This window comes from Dermochelys coriacea, chromosome 3 (genome assembly GCF_009764565.3).
Source record: "Dermochelys coriacea isolate rDerCor1 chromosome 3, rDerCor1.pri.v4, whole genome shotgun sequence".
Taxonomy (NCBI): Eukaryota; Metazoa; Chordata; order Testudines; family Dermochelyidae; genus Dermochelys; species Dermochelys coriacea.
Genome location: NC_050070.1, coordinates 132,195,828 through 132,201,827, shown reverse-complemented (window position 1 = coordinate 132,201,827; position 6,000 = coordinate 132,195,828).

Sequence of the window (6,000 nt, the reverse complement as noted above, 5' to 3'; positions counted from 1 at the left end):
CTCCCCACAGGTACTGTCCGGAAAACCTGTGGCCAGCAGAGGGAGCGCAGGGTACAACCTGTCCCCAGACTTGCTGAGGGGCTACTCTCATCACAGAGGGATGCTTGGTGAAGCCTATGTGTCAGAGGCCATAGTCCACATATTTATGCATGTTCACTTTTGGGCCTGATACTGATCCCACTAGTTATCTCCATGGTTAAATTATTGTTGCTCCTAGCAGGGATAATTGGTAGGAAGGTTGTATGCATTAGAACCATAATTAGAAGTGCATATTAATATTGGTTTTGCACCCATCTTGAAAAAGGGAGATAAACGTAGGCCTCGTTCTTCTCTCACTTACTTGGTTTTACTCCATTGTAACTCCATTAAGTTCAGTGGAGTTATTCCTTGTGACAAACTGGGAAACTGTATTATCTTTTATGAATATTAAGTGTTCTTCAGTCTCCCTGTTCAGTTTGATATTGTTGCCTACCTGAATGCATAGAGTTAAATCAAAGGAGGCTGTGAAAAAGGGGTGGCTGTTCAGGAACCTAGGAAAGGTGAAACCATCACACAGATAAGACAGCCTCTCAGGTACCCAGCTTCAAAGGATTTAAGATAACAATAACTGGCTCCATCCAGATTAGAATGGGGTACCTTCCCCAAAGCTAAGCCTGAGATCAAAAGGAGACCTAACCCCAAGAAGACCCTAGAAAAGGGGCGGGAGGTTGAGATGAACTGAGAGGTATCAGTGAACAGGCTGGTCATAACTGGAATCAGGGGGCTGTAATTCAGAGCCTGGTCTAAGTGTAGGCAAATTGCAGAATTCCATGCCAGAAGAAGTAAAAGTCCAAGGCCTGACACCAATGGGTGGTACACTCCAAGACTCCACTCCAAGACTCCAAGAAGGGACAGTGTGCAGCTAGCTCAATGTCACAAGGCTGAGCTTCTTCCCAGCTTACCAAGGACGCAATGCCACACTCTCATCTCTTTTACACAAGTTTTTATTGTCCAGACTTAACAAACAACCAAAAAACCATTCCTTGGCTCACTCTTTGCATCTCTGGCTTCCACTGTCTCCCCTCCCAGGGGATTCTATTCTAGAGGTCCTATTCTGGTTCCGCTGGGCGGTGTCCACTGACTCCTTCTTGGACACCTTTGAGGATTAGTGAGCAGTGTCCAGGGTTCTCTACAGTGTCCCCTTCTGAGTCCCTGATTTTTAACCTTTGACCTTCACTCCTGTTCCTGTTTTCTCATTCATTGTCCCAATAATTCATTTGTGGTCTGGGCTTAATTGTTCCTTCCCTGCGCTTAAGGGGCAGCCCTGTAGTTTTGATCAGGCCTAGGCTGCCCAAATACCACAGGCTCTACCAGTCCTACTTCCTGACTCTTTCTGGCTCGTTCTCTCTCAACCAGTTCCTTCCCACAGCCAGCCCTTCATAGCCCCAGATACAGCCTCACCCTCTTAACTGGGCCAACTGGGAACAGCTGCTTTGGCAGAGGGGGACTGTACCTGCTTCAGTTACAGGGGCCAGTCACCCTGTGATACCTGGGAACCGTGAGATTCCGGATTTACGCTTGTGTGTGCAAGATGAGGTTCACACTTGGTATATCTATATCTAAATTATTGGATAAATTACCTTCCTTGTGAATTTCTTAAGACAAAATGTTATTTTAATAGATATGACCTCATTTATAGCTGTATAAGTAGAAGAGACAAATTGACAAGTAAAATCAAAGGTAGCCATCTCTCTGAGAGATGTATGTCTCTCGCCACACACTGACTACACAGAAATACTTTTGGAAGTTGAGAAAACAGTGAGCATTATTCTGGTGGAGTGAGGAAGGAAAAAAGATTGTTTTTCTGATGTTGTACTATCAGGGTCCTTCAGCTTAAAGAGACATAGATGGATTTGCAATCTCTCTTCTTGAATGGAAACACTTGCTGTTCTATTGGAAGCTCTGGAAAAGCCACAATGCCAAGAAAACACACTATCCCTGAGGTGCAGTCTCTTTCTTTGGAATTCTCTTGTTTCTCTGATGGACTTGTTGGGCCAGATTCATCCCTGGTTCAGTAGAGTTACTCAAATGATGAATTTGGCTCCTTGTGTTGGAAGTAGAAGAGTGTGAGAGGAATTTCTCTTGATTGTTTGTTTTTGTCCTTGCCTTAAGGAAATATATAAAATTTCAAAGCCAAAAGGGCCATAAAGGCTACAATCAAGGTTGGTTTCCATTTCCTGCTGCGTAAGGGCCTATTTACTGTCCCTTCCAAAGTACCAAATGATTAAATGTGGAAAAAAAATCAAGATACGACTTCTGAAAGCTATGTGAACTGAAATTATTATGGGCATTTATTTGCTTTCTTACATGAAATATGCTCTTGAGTGTGATATAGAAACCTGACTCATTTGTTCTAATGATTAGGAGACTCGATGCAAAATACCAGATTTTGCAGATTATGCAAACAAATATGCAAACAAACATGATAAAGTAATGCATGGTATATTTATTTATAATTCATTTTTAACTTTAAAAATCAAGGATACTATGTCAAACAACTACTTAATTGCATGATGAAAAATATTCTTGAGCAGTGTCCTGGACTATACTGTACAGTAATGACATAAATACTATATTGTAGCTTATATGTCTAGCCACCAAATGTGTTAGAAAAAGCAGTGGAACTACTGTGTCAGACACTGTGTTGGGGTAGGTTCAGATCAGTCCATTTGTAGTAGCACCCCCACCTGGCAAAAAGGGAGCACCAGGAGATATGGACTAATAACACCCATCAGACAATGCTACGTCCTTGGTCAACCATGAGCATGATGTAGCGGGTGGGATGAGGATTTCCAGGTTTGTGCTCCATTGAGTATGTTTGAACATGGTTCTACTGTGTAATAAATTGAAGAATCTGGAAGAAAATATTTTTTTTTCAAATTAAACAGTGTATTTGCTTATTACTGATAGACTGGGCCCCATGCCTTTGAAAAGATCAATTCAAGCGCAGCTGATATGTGTTTATGGCATTTGTTTTCCACATTGGATCCTATTTTTCTGAGCTTTTCTGGTAGTCCACACCTATCTCTCTAAATAGATCAGGGCAATAATCTATCTAATCTGTTGTATTTCTAAGGTTCTTATCACTGAGGTACCTAAGGTTCTAATACTGCACTGACTGGCACCTTTGTCATTGATTTCACTGAGTGCAAGATCAGGGCCCAAGTATGGAGCAACATGAAATATAGCTTAAAGCATGCTCAGAAACAGTCTTTCTGTTTCCTCACTTTCCCATTCCTTCTCCACCCTCTTCTTCCTTCCTTTCTTCTGGCAAGTCTTTCTTTTCCCTTATTCCCCCTTCCACCTAGTGTGGGAGGTGGAAGGGCATGCTGCTAGTGGGGAAAGACCTTCTTGAATAGGTGGTGATCATGGCTGAGGCTCAGTCTCATCCTGTATAGTAAGGCATTCTGTAGTTGGGAGTTCTTTGTCCAATCATCCAAGAATCTTATCCTGGGCTATTTTAGTTGAAGTTTTCCTGCAGAGGGCAGCTGCTTTGCTGGGTCGCAGATGGATAGATATTCTCTTCTATTGCCTGGTCCTAGGCCATTAAGTACCTTGTTGATTTGGAGTATGATTCTGAATTTAAAGCAGAAATGTATAAGGTGCTAGTGGAGTTTGAAAAACAATGGTGCAGTTTGTTCTGATTTATCTTTGTTGCTCAAAAGACAGGCTTCCATGTGACGTACTAGTTGTAGTTTTCACTTGGTATTTCCCCGCATCCCCTGGTGAGAATGATTAGTGGTAGTTTGAGCTGTGGATCACAGTGGGTATAGTCTTGTCTGAGAGAAAGGGGTGGAATCTCGTATCCTGTCACAAATGATAGAAAGTGTTCCTCACCACTCTTGACAATGCTGTGTCACTGGGAGCTGTGAAAAGTACAGCATGACCCTGAGGAGTCACACAAACCTGATAATCAGTGATCAGTTATCCTCAGTCAAAAGCTGAGGACAATGTTACAGCAAATCCCTCTAGGAATTCTCTCTTCCTTCCGTAATCTTTCTTTCAAGAGAGCTGTTTCTGTGCCATGTCTCATTCTGAAATCTGGTTATCAGGGTTGAGAACACTGGAAGAAGTTACATGCTGCTGGAGTTTAGTTGTTACAACCTTCTCAATAATTTTGCTCAGGTAGGACAAATTGGAAATAGGGAAATAGTTTGTACAGGTTTCTGCAGAATTGGTAGGAAAATGGCATATTTCAAGGGGGGCTAGAAGCATGCTATCTTCTGAAGGAGGCATTGATATCTGCCATCAGGGGACATGATTTCCCTTTACATTCTCTGGATCATTCTACCAATGCTGCTCTTAAAATATTCTAATATTTTCTTTTGAACTGCATTCAAGATTGCTTACATTTTGCTTACATTTCTTGCTTTAAGGCAAACTTAGTTTAGTTTTTACTTTGCTGTGTAAGTAGGATAGGATTTTTGGGGCAGAGAAGAATGTGTGTGAATGTGCTATAAGAGGAGAGGCAGCTACTAATATATGATTTACATTTTAACTCCCTGTGCTTTACTTGCTTACAACTTTCTGAAACATTTACATTTCAGGATGAAATTTTCTGGCCTTGGTGTCTGCCCAAAGATTAATATATTTGGAATGTTTCAGCAAAACTGGTTCAGTCATTCTCGAATATCAGAAACATGAAAAATACATTTCACATTCTAAAATAAATTACTGAAACCTTTCTACGACTTAATCAGCAGGTTGAAAAGTGAAATCTGGCATAGGAGTAACTAGCCCTTGTTGAGCAGAAGGGCCTTTGGTTTTTCCAGAGGAAATTACTTTGGATTTGGCTGAGTTATAAGTCTTTGAAAATTGCATAGTGAGCATGTGCAGTACATTATTTTGCTAAGCTTGTAAAGTGTGCGGCTATGGAAGGATTTGCTGTGCATGCATGGGTGGCTAATTTTGCTGTGGAATGAAAAGTCTAGTAATGGGACCATATGTTGCTGTGAATCAGTGAGGACACTGCAGGGGCTGCAGGAAGGTCTTTGAAAATCTGAATGAAGATCTTGAGGTTGTGAAGGAGGCAAGGAAGGAGTCTCATGGACTTTGTAAGCGGGAGGGGAGTAGCAGTTTGTGGCTCAGGCCCTTTAGACCTTGTAAGGTTAAAAGAGATTGGGAAGGCTCCATATTTTATCACTTTAGACACCAGTGTGTGATTTTTTCTATGCGAAACAATTTGGTCGTTAGTACTGTTACTGGGTCTGTTAAATCTTCTTTGTATATGCTCCCTGGCTCAAAACCTGGCAGATCTGAACTGTTCAGAGAAGGAATCTTCCAGGGGCATAGGGCTGGCATAGGGCTGGCAATCACTGGCTGCTGAGGCAATCACTGGCTACTGTGACTGCCCTAAACTACACCGAGAACCAGGCCAGTGAAGAACTGGCCCTAGGATTGACCCTAGCTCCTTTGCACCTCCTCTCCTCATCCCTCCTGCATTCAACATGCTTTGGGGGCACCTGAGAATCTATCTCATAATGTTTATATGGCTCACTGCGGCCGAGACCTCTGAGAAGTGTACCTCACTCCAAGGAATGTCAATCATTTTGTTCCAAAAGTTCCACACAAATTGAGCATCTCCCTCAATTTTATTGTTGAAAATTATTTACTTTCAAAACTAAGAATCATGAAACTGAATTTACAGAGTCATTTGCACTAACAGGATAAATCTCTTTGCACCATTTTAAGTTTCCAGCATCAATAATTGTTTTGTGTTCCTCATTTTGTGGGAAAATCTACACTGCAATCGAAGGTGTGATCGCATCATGTGTAGATATACTTGAACTAGCTTTCAGCTAGCTAGTATGAGTACCAATAGCAGTGAAGCCATGAAAACATGGACTGCCACATGGGCTAGCCGCCCAAGGGTCTTGGACAGGCTTGTACAGCCTGCACCGAAGCCAATGCTGTTGCAGTTTCACTGCTATTGATATTTGCGCTAGCTAGATTAAAGCTAGC